The sequence below is a fragment of the Fringilla coelebs genome (assembly GCF_963513975.1).
Source record: "Fringilla coelebs genome assembly, chromosome: Z".
In the NCBI taxonomy this organism is placed as follows: Eukaryota; Metazoa; Chordata; class Aves; order Passeriformes; family Fringillidae; genus Fringilla; species Fringilla coelebs.
In genome coordinates this window covers 49,918,279-49,937,003 of record NC_140031.1, presented here as the reverse complement: position 1 = coordinate 49,937,003, position 18,725 = coordinate 49,918,279, and the positions used below count along the sequence as shown (strand labels likewise).

Below are 18,725 nucleotides of genomic sequence, written 5' to 3'. Positions count from 1 at the left end.
AAGAAGAAACAAAATGTACAACCTCTTAGACTGCTCAATATTTGCAAGCAAAATACACCCAAGTAATTGACTAATTCAGTGACATGCCATACAGTGATTTCTCAATTCTGAGTAGCACTGAACCTACAACACCAGTTTCATACAACTGCAGTCACACCATGTGCAATCAAAACTTCAGCACTCACTCAATGGAGACAGCCTTTATGCCTGATGATTGCCTTTTGGTCTGCTGCAAGTTGCGGTCGTGCAACAAGCAGCACTGCCTGCTTGGTATGCTGAAGGTATTACAGTGATGGGTAACACAAAAAATGAAAGTCAGGATGATTACAGCAATACAGAAATCATGTTAGCAATTCTTCTGCTACTAACAAACAGTTCTACAATGTCAGATTTTAACAGCATAGGAAAAAAGATTTGGAGAGAAGCAACAATAAGAATCCTCAGGGTTACAGTGGCTCTGCTTGAACCTCCTCCAGGAAAGAAAAGAGAAATGTTCTGAAATAGCTCAAGGCATACTGCAAACAAAATATCTACTTCACCTTTTCATAAAAACGTTTGCATACAAACACACAGCACCTTCTTTCGAAGCTGTGGCAGTCAAAGATACTTCAGCTAGAAATGACATTCTCCCTGGAAAGAAAATCTAACAATCAGGAGCTAAAATAGTTTTGTTAAACTATATTAACTTCCAAATCCCATAAAGAATTTTCCAAACCTATTCCCTAGAAGCATTTCTGTTAATTCATCACTACTATTACAGTTACAACATTTACAATTATTTTTCCAACACTTTTAACTCTGAAACATCCATCTCTGTTTTACCACTTTCAAAAAAAAAATTACTAATCCTCTTCCCATGTTAGCCATTATTTCATTGAGAGTGTTTGCCTAATTTTTACTATTTTTGTTTAAACTCTTTTTTACCCAGCATTTGATTGCACTCCCTCTGCCACTCACTGTGAATCCATCTGGTTCTTACACATGAAAGCTGATATTTTTCCAGGTTTTACTTCCCCTGTATTTTTGAAAGAGGAAAGGCAAGTGGCACAAATTGTGGTAGTAATGTGTTAAATTATATCAAAGATAGATCCATTAGTACAGGAGATCCTTGCTAAAAACATTCCAATCAGCTGCAGATGAATATAAAAAATCACTACAAAGCATAACCAAATGCAATTACACTACAATCACCTGATCTTGCTTTGTAAGACCAAACAGATAAGGTACATTCCCAAACTCTACTATATATTACTCAAACTTGAAAGATCACCCTAAAAAAGTTGATAAGTGAAAGAGCCATGGAATGCTGCTTCAAGGACAAAACTAAAGCTCAAAATAATTTACCACATCATCAAATTGTTGTTCTCATGAAAAAAAAAACATCAGGAAACTACATCGAGTGACCAGAAAAAAGAAGAAAAGAAAAGCTGCTTAAATCAGTTTCAAGGACATATTCATCCTGGATTGTAAAAAGCAAAACTATGTGAAAATCCCTCTGAAAGAGGTTGTTCAAGCTGAGGATTGCTCCCCACAGTACTGCTGAAGCCCTTGCACCACTGAGTATTCACTTCTCTGAACATGTATCTTCTCTTGCTCCCTGGGAGATTATTTCACAGTCTGGCAGACATCAGTATTGAGATGTTTTTTTTCCAATGCTTAGTTCTTTCTCTATCTCACCATATCATTCCCAGTTAAATCCTCCTCACCATATATAGCTTTGATTCAGACTGTTTCTACCCGGGTTTTTTATGGTTACAAGGTAAAATTATTCCTCTTTATTAACAAAAAGGAGGTAACATTTTGTTCCTCAAATTATTAAGCATCATTCCTGCCCTGTGAACATCTTTGTATTACTTGTACAAGATAAGCAACCTAAGCTGTAAAATGCACAAAACTTTGAGTTCAAAAGTTTTTAAGTGCATTTAAAGCAAAGAGCTTCAACAGCAAGACACGCTTCAACACTAGAAACTTGCTATCACTATTCTCATTACTCTTAAATCAGTTCTTGTACTCCTTGTTCTCTCTCTTCAACAGGTAAAAAAATTTGCAGAGTGAAACCTTTTTCCCACAAGAGAAATTAAAAATCTTGGACTTCTGTCTTGCCTCAAATGTGAAGAATTGAAGGGGGAAAAAAAAGAACCTTTTTAAATTTAGAAGCAAAACGCGATTTTCATAGGGTAGACTAACTATCCAATTTCTGCCCAAAATTACTGTAGTTCTTTTTTGATAGGGTAAGGTTTACCAGGTAAAATTGAGAAAGAATCCAGGAATGCATTTGTTCCTAATAAATTGAATAAACCAGCCAAATTCCCACCTAAAGCAGTGTAACATCGCAACAGCAACAATAACTTCATTTGCTGATCAGACACTACAGAAGTGCCATGCACTTGATATGCACACAAGAACAAGAGAAACTGTCCATGCCAGGCACAATGAGGTTTTCTGTTCCTGTAATTCACTAAGCACCTTAATCAGCAAGGCAGAAGAAAACCAAATGCCATCTTATTCATGTGCACAGAGATAGCATCCCAAAAATATATTTCATATTAATCAAAAGAGGCAAATGTTAAACTGAGAAAAAAAATTTTCTCTTAAACTGAGAAAATTTCTTCACAAGGCCACAGAAAAAGGAAGGACTTTCTCTGAATCTGATATATCAGAGCTGTGCATAATGGTCACCACCCACGACCAAGTCTTCAGTATTATGTAACGAAGATTTATTTAGATGCTCTAAGCCAGTGGCTCCAAAGTGCGGGCTGCCAAGCTGTTACCATGTTCAGAATGGTCAAGCATCTGTCAATTTTTAAGCTCTAACATAGTGCCACTAACCCTGTCTATGACTGTCCAATAATTTTCAGTAGCTAAAGTGGTGTTTTTTTCTGAAAAATATGTCTTTAGATTAAATGCAATTCTCACCCCAAACCTCCAACACAGGTTCATCAGATCCTTTTTCAATGGTTTTTTTCTAACCTTGATCCCTTGCATATAAAAATCCATCCATATATTACATTGTTTTTTCTTGGGAAATACACCACACATACTGTGAAGTCATGAATAGGGCTACATTTAGAGCTAGAAGAATTAATCTCCTCAGGACAAAGAAGAACAAATAGAAAACATTACATTACTTACCAGATACAAATGGGAGAGAAGAGAAAAAGAAGGATTACTAAATTTCCACCACAAACAATTCAAAGGCATGTAAAATACAAAGTACCTACAGCAAAACTATTCACGTAAACAAAACACACCCGATGCAAAATACAGTATGTACATGAGATTGTGTTCCACTTGCCACAAGTGCCATGGAAATGGAGCTGAATGGTGACAATGCTATGCCTTAGAAGGAGGAATACAATTTCTACATTCTACACTTAGGAACAGGAAAATACAATTATAACTAGCATAGAAGAAGGTTTCCTCTGAGGTACCTGGGTCTGAGACTGAAGAATCTGTGAACATAAAGATAATACTGGAAACAAAAAAGGAAGGCACTGCTACCACCCTGAGTCCCCAGGTTAAAATTTCCAACAATACCACTGCCATCTCATAAAACATGTATCAAAATTGGTGTAGTTTTACTCCATGTTTGTTTCTGACACTTAAATGCCTCCTCACAACTGAAAGTGTCAAAAATCTCATCAGTTCCCAGTGTCAGTGCTCACTTGGTAGTCTATTACCATTAGCAAGAACAGACTTAGGAGCCACTACAACAGAATTCTGAAACTCCTGCCTGTGGGGAAAGCCTATCAAAGCTGATGAGCAACAGAACAAAAGCCTAGACTTCTAATGCTTTAGTGTCTCCTTAGCAGAAAATAGCTTTCAGATTTACGCCCCGGAAGCTTAATATGTTGGTCAGTACATCTTCTCTTCAGACAGAACTGCAGCCAGAAAATTTGCTCTTTTGATAATGAAAGCATGTCAGACACCTTTTGGGAGATTCCTTCCTCTTAGTTAAAAAAAAGTTCCTATTTCATGAATGTTGTTTCAAAACAGCTGTGGTCATTGGTTCTTCAAGTGTCTTCAAAATATTCATTTAACAAACAAGTGTGCAAGAATAAACAGACTTCAAAAATTATAGCACTCTGAATATGTAATTCAGGCACAACAGCAGGTGCATTCTACCATTGTATGCTAAGTCCTTGTTACACATTTGGCATTGCCTTGGTTACAGCAAGTAACAACGCACCAACAGGCTGTGTCATCAAAATGCACCAGATGGATGCTCCACTTAAACAAATCTCTTCCCTTCCCCACTCCTCTCCTCCAAATAGGATGCAGCTCTTAAGAGCAGGGACAGGCATCAACATGGAAACCTATGTTGATAATCACTTCCCTGCCAAAGTGTAATCACTGTACCAATAACTTTAGTCAAAAATAATGCTGAAATTTGGGCTTGATCACAAAAGCCACAGTGCCTGCAAGGCTTCAGGAAGTTTGACCAGGTGAACATGAACTATACACAACTGAAAGTCTCAGTCAAGTCTCTTTTTATTTTTTTCCTAAAAAATCTGTTTCTGTTGCCAGGCTCAAGCTCCCTGGACACTGCCAGAAAAGGTGACTGATATTTTTTGCACTTTCAACATCCCAATTTGTCTTCCTGGGCAGGGGGGAGAATCCTCTGTTTCACACATTTTCCCCAGTATGAACTCACATTTGCTACTGATTGATGTCCAAGCAGACCAGACATAAGAGCAGGGCAAGGCCTCTTCCTCATCGGGCAGCACCAGTGGAAAACAGGAGGGTTTTCCATGAGGCTGCAGAACAGACTGCTACTTCACACTGAGCAACTCTTCTCTGTAACCACAGCCCTCCATCCTATAACCCCCAGTATTACAGGCTGTTCAAAATAAATGCAAATAATTATAGGTAACCTCACAGCACAATACCTCACATTTCAAAGATGTGATGGCTTTGCACTGGCAACAATGTCTTCCCATCTGAGCATGAATGGCCACAGGGGGCAGGTGAAGACCAGTGAAACCTACCCGAAGGAGTGAGTTTTATCTGGACTGCACCCACTGCTCCATACCTCACTGCATCTGAAAAGTTAACACAGACAAGGAGGCCACCAAGGTTTGCACACTACTACAACGTAGCAATTGTGTGAGATATTGCAAAAATCTATGAAGCCACAGGATTCCTGTCGTACATGGGAGAGAGGAAGTCTTCAACAGAAAGAGTAAATAAAGTGACTACGGATTTGCACATGATTGGAGGAGGTTAGTCTTTACGGTAGGAGGCATGTGCCTGATTTTTTGATACACTGAGCATAATCATGCAGACACAGAATATTATAAAAAGAGAAGCAGAGCAGGGCTTTTTGTGTACTATCCTTCAGTTTTTACAGTTCATATGATTACTAAAATTTCTGACTGATTTTGGAATTATTTTAACTGACTGAAAAAATATTCTCCTCTTCCTTCCATCACAAGAAACTCTGAATTAGTCAGATCCTGTGTCTATCCCATCCTGTGAATCCCTTCCTGGTAATTTCACCCTCTGGTTTTCAGGTACAAAACACCTACAAAAGTATACATAACCCTTAGTGTTTCAAATGGCCAATGGCCCTAAAATTACTGTTTTACACACCGCTATTTGAAAACACAAGGTTCTTGGGCAAGCAGCTAAAACACTTTCTTTCACATACAAATGAAGTTCTGCTTCTTAATGTAAAAAAGGAACTCTTACCTTACTGTTCATGCTATTCTGCTATCCAGATTATACCTGGTGTACATATATGAACTTGCACTACAGTGCTTGTGGATGCCACTGCGTACAAAATCATGACACAGATTTAATACTGAAGATCAAAACTGAGTTGTGAACTGTTCAGGCTTCAACAGTTACATACTGGAAGGAAAAAAAAAAAGTATTTGAACCTCTAGTCATTATCTTCATGGATAAAGTGGCTGAAGAAAAGGTATGTTCAATAAAATATGAATTTACACACCAGAAATGTGGCAAATAAAAATTGTCTTTGCTCCATGCACAAAAAGGTTGTTCACTCTACTTTTAATTCCTAGAGAATCATCAAAAGTTAATCAGTTTTGAAGTAGCGACCTTCCTACTTTTCTGAAAATCTACTGTATGAATGTTAACTATATACAAGCTACAACTGTACTTCTAGAATTTAGTTTTCACACAACTATATTTCCATGCTGACATTCAGCTTAAACTCCTTCTACTTGATATCAGGAGGCAATTTATCCTGAGAGGAGTCTGATAGGGAAGCAGATCTCCTTTAGGAAATACTAAATGCCATTGTCCTTGGTCAATGATAGCTAACAACAGGACACCAGTGACACAGGCACTGTCATACCCAGAGCTATGGAAGACATCTGCTGATGCTCCATGTCACCTGGATAACCAATATCATCCAAAGAGTCATCCAGTACATTACTGAGAATACTTTATATCTAAAAAACAATTACACATACACACATCCTAAGCAATATATTCTTCTCTTCTCTTTCCAGCTTACTTACTTGGTCTTCTTTGACAAAAAAAAATTTGTCTAAAAAGCTGGGTTATTTTGACTTCAAATCCAGAAATAACCAAGTCTGTAGCTTACAAGAAATAATAGGCTTTTTTCTTTTAATAGTGTAGTTTGATTTTAATCCAAAATATGTTTGAAGTATTGTTGATCAAAGCATTAAGTCTGTGTTACTCTTATATATAAATGTTTCATGTAGCTTTTAAATTTGCCTTCAAAAGCAGCTTTAACTGAGCTGAATTAAAGGCATGCAGTCTTTAACGGTTTACTGAGATAAAGAAATAGAAAGATATGTAAGGATGTGTTAAGTCTACAGTCAACTGTAACTGCAACTAGAATCAGTGTGGGCCAAAGGGTGTCACACTGAAAATACAATGCATTAGAAGTGCCTGACTTGGACATGACTTTAAACTAGGGCTAAGCAGTCAGACTAACCATCAGGAAGCTGCAGAGAAAAGCCTAAACCCGGGATGCTGAAGCAATACTATGAAGTACAGCGCTGTCCCCTCAGGCTAATACCCATCTCCCCACCAAGAAGGCATCAAGCTGAAACATCTCCTTCCCATGCGCCTTGCAGCTTGGTCGTACAAGAGGAAGACTTTGAGGACTTTGGGATTTTCTCACTGTTACAAAATAAAATTAAGATGCCAAAATCTGAATGATGTTATGGCAATCTAATAAGTGGATTACATTAATAATTTATCAACAAGGAATGATAATTCTTAAGCAAAAGCAGAACCCTGAGTTCATCCATATTTATCACTCTGGGACAAAAGGTATAACAGCTGTGAATATCAGAAATACACACTAAGTTTGGGGAAAGGTTATGTTAAACATCCACTATAAATGCAATGGAATTAGAAAGCTAAAGGCTGGTTTTGCACTGACTCGTATTTAATACAAATTTCTGTCAGCTCACCATAGCCTTCTTAGTGGGAGAGATTTTCTCATTAAGTTAAATGTGACTGCATTGCACATACACACTAGGAATGCTGTTTAATAAATCTTCCATTTCTTAAAAACAGTGCTCTAATTCTGAAACCACTGCAAAATAAATTCACACCAAAAACATAATTTTCTAAACTACTGGGCAATAATTTCCTCCATCTTGACCATCTTAAAAATCCAACTTAAAAAAAAATAAATTTCAGCTCATTTAATTGGCTAGTACAGCAAATACACCTGTATTTCACTGTTTTCCTAAGGGGAATGGTAGTGGTAAAAAGGACTTAGAAATCAGCACTCAATAGGAGGAGATCACCATTACCCTCACATGGTACATGCCCTTCACCCCAACACTCCCACTGCCCCAAATGCCAGCAGCAAAGCAAGCAACTTTCTGCAGGGCAGCTTGTTCGGCAAAGGATGAGGAGGGCAGATGGGAGGAAGGCCTCTGTCCAGCAGTCATATCCCATCCCACCAGGATTCTAGAAAAACCTGCTGCACGAGCTGGTATTGGATACGCATGAGAGGCAGAGCGCTCCATTTTCAGAGCTTCCTGCCCTGGTTAAGCCAAGAGTTACAAACATGGCATGTGCACCCCTTGTCTCAGTCACTTAGTTTGAGCAGAGCTTAGATCAGATGGCACTGAGGGATCCTTTCCAAATCAAATTACTCTGTGATCATAAAAAAGCTGGTGTGAGAAAGCTGTTAAGGAAAGAGAAGGGAAAAAAACTCAGCTCCCCATGCACACCATACAAAAACATACCAACCACCTCTTCCAACAGTGGAGGCAGTACCCACCCTCCTAACACTTACCTGGGACAGAAATATATGAAAAACCTACTGGTTTTGCCTGGTTTTAGGATATGAAGTGTTACTTAAAGCATTCCCCTGATGTTAGTCTGAGTAAAGCCTGAGTAAAAGCTTTTACTCTGTGCTTCTTCACCTGACTCTGGTGAGAGCTTTTTTAGTCTCAGCTCTTCTTCTAAAAATGTTTTTCCCAATTTAATTTTATTTACTCTAAAGAGTTACATTCGAGACTTCCAAAGCATCAAGATTTCCAACATGATCAAAGTCCCATCAGAATAGACACCACACAAACACATGGTAAGAAACACTAAGACTTTTAGCATGAACTGCAACTTGCATATCAGAATAAATAAATAGAATTTTAAAAATCCATCAATAAAACTTAAGCATATATTAGGAAAACCAAGAAACAGTCATGTATGTTTATTCCATTATGTTCCTTATTTTTCCTTTCTCCTTCCTTTTACCCAGACGATAAGTTCTTGTCCACCCAAGTTTTGAGAAAGCATGTTTATTTAAAAAAACTCAAATCAGAATGACCATGACAAGAAGAATCACCAGAAAGCTACTGTCTTAGGTACAGAAGTGAAAATTCTTGCAGAGAAATAAAAATATTTAATCAAATCAATATAATACACCAAACCAACAAATACTAGATACTGAACAAACACCTAAACCACATACATACAGAAAGGCATTTCTCACTCTGACATGCATCCCCAAAATGGAAAAAATAAGGCAAAAGTGAATCAGTGTAGAGTAGTAACTCACATGATCTTTGCCAAAATGGGCAAGTTTTGTAGCCTCCATGGCTCTGCTGTTATTGTGTTTTTCTGACCTATGTTCAACTTTTGAGTGGAGTTTGAAAATTACATTCAGCAGGCATGTTCCTGATACACAAAAAAGGTTTAGAAGAGTTTAATTAGTTGAATAAAGAAACTATCACTAAAGGGATTCAGCCTAAATTCCAGGGATGTGTTGCTCAGTTGTGACTAACACTAGTTTGTAGATTACATTTTTTTCAGATGGGTGACAAGGTGGTCATCTTCTTAAGGAAAGTAGTATTTATGGAAGCACTCACAGAAAGCATAGAAAGAAAAGACACAAGTAATTCTTAATTGCCGGCTTGTGAACAAGATCTGATGGACCAAACAGCCCACAAACACAAAGAGAAGGTATATGGTTAAAAAAAAATAATACTTAAACATTCTGAATTTTTCGTTTTAATTGGAAAACATCTAAGGACATCTCCTCTTTTTGCTAAGTATAGGGAAAATGGAGGCTCCCAGTGTGGTTTACCTTATGCAGACTAGATATTGTTTTAAATACTTCTAATACATTTATTTCAGCTTCCTCAACGATGTTCAAAACCCCACCATTTATCCACAGACAGCTACTTACACAGGCTCATAGGTGATGGGAACTTCTCCCAGTACATATTTTTAATTAGACAGAAATCACCACAGGAGACAGAACAGACCAGGTGAGATGCCACCTGCCTAGCAGCATCTCCGTAGAAACAACTCCCTAGAAACAGAATTGCACATTCATTCCTCCTCTCATGTCAACATGGATGGTTTCTAGCAGAAAACTGTGCTAGCAGGTTTACTGTGAAAACACATGTTCTTATAGTTCTGGAGTATCTTCAGCTAAGTCCTCTGCCATCCACAGCTGTCATGCACCCATTGTACTGCTTTTGTATTTATTTCTTCAGAATTAGGACAGACATTATCATCACGTGCATCCATATGTGAAAGCAGCAAATAAAGATGTTTCCCTAGGCCCCTTCAGAAAAGCAACAAACATGGAGATTTTTGGCAGAACCTTGATGCATGCAGTGGAAACAGAAAAATACTATCCCACTGCTCTTAGCAGCTGACTTACGAGATCAATCATTATTGTGAAGAAAAACCAATCAATCTGTTTCTCAGAAACCTTTAACCCCTACACAATACATATTACTAGCAATCTATTGGAAATAAATGAGCAGAGGATTGTTTCTTAGAACTCTCATTAAGAAGGAATCTTCACCTTCTAGGAAACCAGAAAAACACATTTAAAATGCATTATCAAGGCTTCACTTAAGCCTATGGTAATAAAATCTTGTTCAAAGTTAAGATTTCATTAATTAAGCTGCACTGCCTACAGACAAAGTGTATTAAACTATCTGAAGCACCTCTAATATTTTTTAATAATCTTTTTTTAGATCTTAAGAAAAAAGGTCTGATTCTTTCAATTCATAATCTCATGTAAATCCAGTGCAGCTATGATCAATAACAGACAATTCATGTGCCAAGGGGAAAAATGCTGAATATGAAGTATCTAGGCCATGAGATACAAGTGAAAAGTTTTAGCTCTCAGCTTGATTTTTCCTGCATTTTGTCTATTTGAAGACTCTGAACTTTATACTATAATTCCTTTTTTCATTTTTAAGCATGTTCATTAGATTTGGTTACTTACCCTGAACTCACATACATGTAGCAACATGGTGTTTATTTTCCTAGCTACCTTTTTTGGACTTATGATTAGTTTTTCCTGCTTTTGCTCGCCATAAACATTACCACACACTGACACAATCTAAAGCCAAGCAACAAAACCACTGCAAATGACTAGCCACACTGGCCTGTTAAAAATACAAAACAAGCAGCTGAACAGGAGATGCCATTTTGTTTTACCCTCATGACTTTTCTGCTGGCTGTAGTGCTGATAAGCACTGCTTATAAAAAGAAATGCTATCTACATTTCAAAGATGCACACAGACCTCATATTAAAGGCTTTTTAAGTTTAAGATCATAAGCATTGCATATGGCTTAAAATGGTATCAAAGAAGCCAGAAGCTCCTGGTCAAATTAAAATTCATTCAAATCTCATATGCAAAGAGTTCTGGTTTCTCATTTGTGTTCCTATTTAGATAGATGACACAAACTTTAGCCTCAAAATTAGAACTCCCTTTATTCTAAGTGTTATGGATTACTTAAATTACCACAGAGCAAACAAAATCTTCAGATTTCTAAGATCCTCAAAATAATAAGGGTATGGTGGATTACAAGGTTCTCACCTTCGGCATCCACAAACATCCACCACATCATGTATCACAAAAATCTCTTCTAAAGCATTAGCTCTCGTGTTTTAAATACATGAAGGCAATTCTATTCAAATTAAAAAAAAACCACAAAAAACACCCAGAATGCATTCCCTTCCCAACAGATATGAAACTGCAAACTTGTCATGAACAAAGAACTGAGAATTAAATTGACAACTCAGGAAAACTGTGAAAAGGATTTCACATTCAGTAACCAAACAGAGTTATACTAAAAAGCTTCAGCATGTCTCCCTCTTCCCACACCAGAGCTATCTTCTCTATCTACATCTACCTAGATGTACCAAAGCACCTTCCCAGCATTTTTACATTTTTGAGCTGAAGAGCTAATCAGTAAATACTTTTGATAGTCTTTCAGTAGGCGGGCCTTGCATCTGTTAAAAGACAGCATAGTAGCCAGAAATTTTGCTATTTTAAGGGAAGATAATGCACTAATGTAAAATAGAAGAATAATTTTAAGCTACAACTAGAAATGTCCAAAACTCAGAGCAATGAATTACATGATTCACAATACCCAGTCAACCTTGAACCACCATTACTTTGTAGAAATAAGTTTGGCCTAAAAGCTCATTGATATATCAATCTCAGACCACATTTTCCAAGGAAGGCAAGCTGTTTTTCACTAAAGTTTACATTTCACTCATTAAACATCCAAAACACTCATCTACAACACTAAATGTTCTGCTTTTTCAGAGTTTCTTGTGGTCATCCATTACTATTCAGCCGACACCTAATTCTTCTGTACAAACACACACGAATGCACAGAATTCAAAAGTAACTGTTCTCCTGCCCTCCTGAGCAGCACTTCTAGGCAGTCTATCCTGCTCCTTTCTCCCACAGCATTAAAGGCAAATATGCACCTCACTTTTGATTTGGCAGCACATAGAGAATAAACACATTCTCTGTCACCATCACCTTTTGGGAAGAATAGACATCATGCACTTGTTCCTGATATGAGCTGCAAAGGCAGGTGCAGGTGGTCCAGGTTTAACAGCAATGCAGAAGAACCTGGAGTACTATGACTGGAATATTGGCAAGTTATTTGGGACCCCATGGGCCACAGCTGCAGAGCAGACACAAAACTGCAGCCATTTGGGTGTACTCTTATCTTAGCTGGTGTAAGGTGACGCATGTCAAAGAAAAGAAAAACGCTATGGCTGATCTGCCCTACACCCACATTAGCTCACTCTTAATGTGTGCAGAGTCAGGCAAACATCTCTGCCTCCTAGTTCCTCAGCAGCTACAAAAACAGCCAGATCTGCAATGCACTCTCTAAACCGAACTGCAATTCCACAGCCCGAAAAATCTACAACAGAAGAAAGCAAAAATATGTAGTTTTCCATCCTAGACTCACAGCCCCATCTCTCTTAAAGAGATTTATGATGGCAGTAAAACGAGTCTTGGTAGACTGCTCCTATTGATTCTGATCTATACAGAAAGCAGATGTAACATACACGGCTGCAAGGACTACAGCTGTGATTCAGACAATCATTGTTATCAAACTGCTTCTCTGGGGGGAAAAAAAAATTTAAAAAAAAATTTTTGAAAAAAACCAAGACGCCTTCCATTTCCTGAAACCAGAACGTGATGGTAGCAGATGTCACCTTCCCCCCAGCCCAGGGGTGGAGAGCACGCTCCACGGTAAGGACGGCGAGATCCAGGCCCCCTTGGGTTCCCTGCTGCAAAGCGGGACGCGGCCGCAAACCCCGGCATCATCTCCCGACGGAAGGGGCTGCTGAGACCGTCCTGCTGCGACGGCGACCATTCGATCGCCGGATGCGAAATCCCCACATTGCCCCCGCCCCCCACCATTTCTCCTTTCCTCCATAGAAAAGGTGCGCGTAGGAAAAAATAAAGAAACAGCAAACCAGTGCACTGGGGTATGCCCGGCTCCACAGAACATTATTCTACACACATTCCACCCCCACCAAATAAAATAATGGAATAAATAAACGGAGGGAAAGCACGCAGTGCCTCGCCGGAGGCCGGGATGGAGGCGGTCATGGCCGCGTTGGCGTCGCTCCCTGCAACCCGGGGCAGGTGCAGAGCTGCCCCGCTGGCTCGGAGATGCGCGCACGCCCACGCAGCCGGACTGAGGCCACCGCAGAGCCCGCACCCCGCGGCGGGCGGGAGCCGTCGGGCGGGACAGGCCCGGCACCCCGCGCCGGGAACCCGCCCCGCGGGCCCGCTGCCTCCCCGACACCGCGGCGGGGGCGCGGCCGGACCCCCCTCCCGCTCCCGGCCGCGACCCCTCCGCACCTGGTGCGGGTCCGTGCCGCCTCCTCAGCAGGCAGGGCGGCTCCGGCGGGGGCGACGATGCAGCGCAGGGCGGAAAGCCCAGCAGCCGGCCGCTCCTCCCAGAGCCACCATCTTCCTCTTCCTCCTCCTCCTCCTCCTCCTGCCGCCGCCAGCACCGCCCGGGCCGGCCCCTCCCGCCGCACCGCCCTCACGCGTCAGCGCGCCCGCCCGCTCCCTCCCTCCCGCTGGCTCCCGGCGGGAGCGGGGCCCGACGGGCGTGGGCGGTGCCGCCCGCCGGCCCGGCTGCTCCCAGCGCAGCTCCTGCCCCGACCCTCGCTGGTCACACGCCCGGCGCTCTCCGGACCGGCTGGCAGCTCGGAGCGAGGCAGACCCTGCAGGGCACTGACCTGTCCGTCTCACCTTCCCTGGGCACGGGCCCGCAGTCTCGGTGGCCCAGGAGGGAGGAGGCTCTCACCGCCGAGAAGCAGGTGTGAGGGTGGGTGTGCCAAGGCGCCGCATCCGCATCGCAGCTGCGAGTGGGCCCTGGTCGTCCTCCTCACCTGGAGAGAAGCTGCAAAGACCGAGGTGCAGCACAGCTAACCAAATTGTGCGCGCAGCCTGCAGGGAGGCTTACTGCTATGCTAGAAAGGGCTTGGCAGTGCCTCTTTACGCCCGTGTTCATGTACACAAGCACAGCTTTGGACCTAAGCTTGCATCTATAGCCCGGCTGTAAACAATCTCTTACCTTCTCCAAGCTCCTGCTCCCTGCACTTAACTGTCTCAGTGATTCCACGCATGCAAACAAAATCCTAAAGTCCTCAAGATAATGTCTTGTGTTTTATGGTATTTAAGCAGAATAAACTATCAGAAGAAATACACTGTTTCTTTTTCACAGCCAGATTGATACCTAAGCAGCTTTTTCATTTTAAAAAAGGCCAGGGGACTTCAAAAAACCTAACTGATGAAAAACTATAGTATTGGCGACCTAAATTGATGCATTTTGACAGTATTGTTCATTTATATCTCCAGGAAACACGTTGTGTTAAACATCTGTGAAGTGTTTAAGCAAACCCCACTGCAAACTATCATAAGTAATCTACATATAAAGGCTTCTAACTAATTACTATGATAATTTGGTGCTACTTTGAATTTAAATTCTGTTTTCCCCCTTCTGGTGGATAGAGGCTTTTTGGTTCTTTGTGACACCACCTATTCTCTTGTTATGATATAGTTCAGTGACTGTGTATTGCACAGCTGCATTTTTAAATGCCCAATCCAAAATGCTACAGTATTCTCCAAATGAAGACTTCAAAAATGAGAGTATGAAAAAATATGTTGAAAAGAATGAAAAAGTGAAGGAAACACATTTATTCTTTAGACGACTGCTATCAAAGTCCCTTCCTCTGTTTTTAATACATTGTAACACTTCATCTCCTTCCCTCCTATGCTAATAGTTTCTATTCATCACTGTTTTTCTATGCTGTTCCGGAGGAACCTAACATTTGTAGCAAAAAAAAAAAAAAAAAAAAAAAAAAAAAAAAAGCCTGGAGGCCATGCCTGCTCCCTTCTCTGCTATGCCCCTGGAACAGCCTCGGGATACCACGACTTAAGGTGTATAGAATATGCACGGCAGATTTCCAAAACTATCAATTCTTGGCGAGTTTCGTTAGATAAAACATTTCACTTGCAATCAAGCTCCTTTCCCCTGCTCTTCCTCTCAAAATAATGAAGCAGCTGGTCCCGAATGGGATCTTCGTCCTTCTCCAAGAGGGACGTTTGCCAGGTGACCTCTAGGGGTCCCCCCCGGCCTACGTTTGTCTGTTACACTTCTCCCGTTTAAAAAGATTCACAATAGCAGTCTCAATGACTGCTAAATTATATCATAGAGAAGTTTCATGTCCTAAACGCATTTTTCTCACAGAGCTCCAATGAGCCCATGTGTTTCACAGCTCACGATGACAGGTCTTGTAGCACATAAACTGTTTGTGAACCTGAAGCGACAGACACTGCTAGAATGTAACAGTATTAGTATTGTTAATGCTGCATTAGCATTGACCTTCAGGCTCTTGTTTTCATTATCATCATTATTTAGTGAAATTTCAATCTAGAAAATTAAAACCAACTGAAAAACCAGTAGGAAAAGCACCAAGAGTAATCTGTAACATTTATAAAATCAGCACTGCAAATGTGTCAATACTGTCTGCTGGACATTAAATTATAACCTTCTGGGGGTGACAGTTTTGTAAGTAGCTGTGATAATCAATGACAAATACGTATCAGCCAGCTTCTAGCATATTCAGACAATCTTGGTAGGTAAAAAGTGCTATTTACACTGAACCAATTTTTTCATTGTATGGGGGGTGGAGGCGGGAGGGAGGAGGAAGGGGGGTGTTGCTATTTATATACCCATTAGCCTAGATAAAAGGTTTGGCCCTGGCAGTTCAGACACATTTTTCCTACATTAGCCTACTAATCTAGTCAGCTTCTATGTGTTTTCAGGAACGGGACATTGCAATGAACTTAGGTGTGTGTGACATTATTTTCAGGCTTGGGCCAAAAGCAAAACAGCTCTCACAGGTTAAAAGATGAGTGCAAGGTTGACATTTTTAAGCTCAAGACCCAGGAGGGCTGGAAATTAATGCTTTCTACTCTCTGAAGACTTAGGATTACAGCTTTCATATCTCAAAAAACATTAATCACTAACTGTAGTGATGTGTGCATTACCTGTTGCTAGAAGAGAGTGGGCTGTTTCAGGGGTGCTTGCTGGTACATGAAATAGGTGGGTTTCAGAAATCAAAATGTTTTCAAATTGTGGTACTGGACCAATGAACTAAAGGAAGGCAGTTTTATGAATAGTATCTTCCAGACTCAATCATCTTATCTTCTTTACTAGCTTCTTGGTCTGAAATAACTAAGTCAATAGCATGGAATCAGATCTATGGTTTTTAAGCATTAAAATCCAATTTTGTCTACTATCCTGACTTCCCATATAAAACTTCACTGTGCCTTCATCCAGTCTGTCTGTAACTCCCTAGCAGTATAAGAAACAATGAGGTTCCACAGGCAGTGATTTTCCCTGTCAGGGAATGATATCTTAATATAACCTCCAAGCACTCCTGCAATCTCCATGTGCAGAAGGAGGATGCTTTTCTTTGTCAGATAGGTATAGTCTTAAGGGAGTATTGGAATAAATCAAACATTTTATTCTGTGAATGCTTCTTCTGTCTTATCTTTAATTATATTTTATGACACATGATTAATATAGCCCCTAATCAATTGGGATTCAATACCACTTTAAGCCCTTCTAGTGCTGTTTCAAACATTAGTCATTGTTCCCAAAAAGCTGGGATGCTTGCTTTACAGAATATGAAAAAAAAATCCAAGTTAATTCTATAGTTAATAAAGTGACTAGATTATTTTTTTTTTCTAGTAAGGATTGTTCATCACTTCAACAACAAGCCAAATGGTGTCCTGACTGGTGGGCTGGTTTCTGGATTCAGGTACTTCTGAATACAGGGCCATAGAAATCAGTCATGTGAATCAGCCCAGCTGCTTGGCAAAACCAAGCCAAAAGAAGGCTCGGGTCCAGTTTTTTTAACCCATAGTGTCATGGTTTAGGAATGGTATTCACCAATTTAGTGTTGGCACTGACACATTACAGTCCACACACCCCCCATTCACTCCCCTGCCCTCTCTCTTCCCCTCATCTCTGCAGAAAGCTAGAGAGGAGAACTGGGGGTACAAAAGGCTAGGATCACAGGTTGAGATAGGAACAATTTACTGGAAGCAGCAATGAGATAATAAATGAACAGTAACAGCAACAATATTAATAACAGAGTGTACAAGAGAGGTGAAGGACTCACATGTGCTCACCACGCAGACATGTTACCCCATACTGCTTGCTTCCCACTACCTGACTGGAAGAGACCCCTTCCTCCTGCCCCTGTGCAGGGCATCAGGTAGTATAGAATAACCTATAGGTCCTGGTCTACACCCCTCCTGGCTACTGCAGAAATTAACCCTGTCCTGGCTGGAACCAGGACACAGGGTCTTCTGCCTGTAATTTCACAATTTAAAGCAATGATTTGGCACTACTGTCCTTCTGATTTTGGATTTCAGCAAGTTTTCAGCCTCAGTTGAGGCACTTCTACTATTAGCCCCAAGAGGTCTAAGAGGGAGCAAAAGGAGATACACCCAGCCAAGGATGCTCAGAAGTGTAAGCTCCTTTCTGCTAACAAAGAGCATCCACCATTGTTTGCATATGGGGACTTTCAGAAAATGCTGCAAGTCTTGTTATTTCAAGGTGATGTTTGTAACAGATATCAGGTGCAACCTTGTACCATTTGCTCTTTGAAGCACCTAAATGTCACAGCTATACTATGCAAAAAAAATACCCATTACGTCAGTCCTGCTGTTTGAACACTTTGCACCTTAAGCTTCACCATACTGCCTGGCAGTGCTCCTTTCAAAACCATTTGAAAGCATGAAAGCATTTGAACCACTTCAAGCATGGAAGTGCTCCTTTCAAAACCATTTGAAAGAGCACCAGTGAAAGCAATTTTTTTTTTAAATTTTATTTTCAAGTGGACAGTAATTGTACATGATCCCTTTTCATGTGTCAGTCTCATATTACGGTCATACCTTGCTGATGAGAATGCTGTAGAAATGCAATAGAAGTTTGAGGTAGTTGGGGTCTTGGTCAAAGCACAGTGAATACAAAAAACAGAACAAAAAACCCAACCCAGTTTAATTTACTCCAAATTAATGAGAATATAATTCAGCTAGCAGCCTGTATTCAGACCAAGGGAGCAAACCTAAGAATAAAAAAACGCCAAGTATTTCTACTCAAATACAAAGCAAGTGAAATAAACAAGGTGTAGCAGAGCCAACACAAGAGATGCTGTCATAGCAGGCAGGCATATTTGTGTGGTTTGAATTATGAGTAAAATTGGATAATAAAGCCTTGTGGAAAATTGAAATAACCTTCATGTTCTCTGAAGAAACAAGAGGAACAAGCTAAATGAAAACCATGGTCTGTCTAGTCTTGTGTATACACTTGCATTTACTTTCATTCAAATAATAAGAGCTATTAATATTTCTGAAGTCTGGTTTTCAAAGTGATGGCGAAGCATAGCAATA

At 40.4% G+C, this 18,725-nt stretch overlaps 1 protein-coding gene across 3 annotated transcripts in view; it reads right to left on the bottom strand.

Annotated features, from left to right (window-relative positions):
• APBA1 (amyloid beta precursor protein binding family A member 1) overlaps positions 1-13,723 on the bottom strand; it is an 84,181-nt gene extending 70,458 nt beyond the window's left edge. For all 3 annotated transcript variants that reach the window (XM_084224537.1, XM_084224538.1, XM_084224539.1), the window contains exon 1: positions 13,608-13,723. The gene's annotated coding sequence lies outside the window, so the exon portion shown is untranslated. The remainder of the gene's footprint in view (positions 1-13,607) is intronic.
• Between the last annotated feature and the right edge of the window lie 5,002 nt (positions 13,724-18,725).